This window comes from Penaeus monodon, chromosome 34 (assembly GCF_015228065.2).
Source record: "Penaeus monodon isolate SGIC_2016 chromosome 34, NSTDA_Pmon_1, whole genome shotgun sequence".
Lineage (NCBI taxonomy): Eukaryota > Metazoa > Arthropoda > Malacostraca > Decapoda > Penaeidae > Penaeus > Penaeus monodon.
In genome coordinates, this window is record NC_051419.1 from 28,282,720 (window position 1) to 28,283,187 (window position 468).

The 468-nt window shown below is 27.8% G+C and overlaps 1 protein-coding gene across 1 annotated transcript in view; it reads left to right on the forward strand.

Annotated features, from left to right (window-relative positions):
* The window catches only part of LOC119594676 (phospholipid phosphatase 6-like), a gene marked incomplete in the record, with an annotated part of 9,073 nt that extends 8,605 nt beyond the window's left edge, over positions 1 to 468 (forward strand). The window contains 1 exon segment of the mRNA XM_037943733.1: positions 1 to 468.

The window sequence follows — 468 nt, forward strand, 5'->3', positions numbered from 1 at the left end:
TGTTCAGGAAATAAAAATTCATGAGAATACAAAAGTGCTGTTTTGGTTCTAATATTTCAATAAAGTAGTAAAAGTACTGTTTTGTTTTTAATCCATTTTCAGAAAACAGTGGGAAAAAGCTGTTTAATTTAATGACTTACTTCAGCCAAAAATATTATATACAAAAAATACATTCATTAATACACTGCAGTTCTTCAGTGGTCTGGGTTCCTGATGCTATATAGATATTTTGGTCTGTAAAGTTGTAAATCCTTGCCATTATTTCAGAATAAGAACCAGATAAGCTATAATACATATACAAATCCTATGTACCAAGACCTGTTTTCAGATTATATTTTCATACATACAGAAAATATAATGAATGTAAAGATTCAATTGAGATAAAGTGAATAAAAAATTTGATTTCTTTACTGAGGATTGACAGTCATAGTTTAGGTTGCCATTTGTTTAATTCTTGCTTAAGGATTT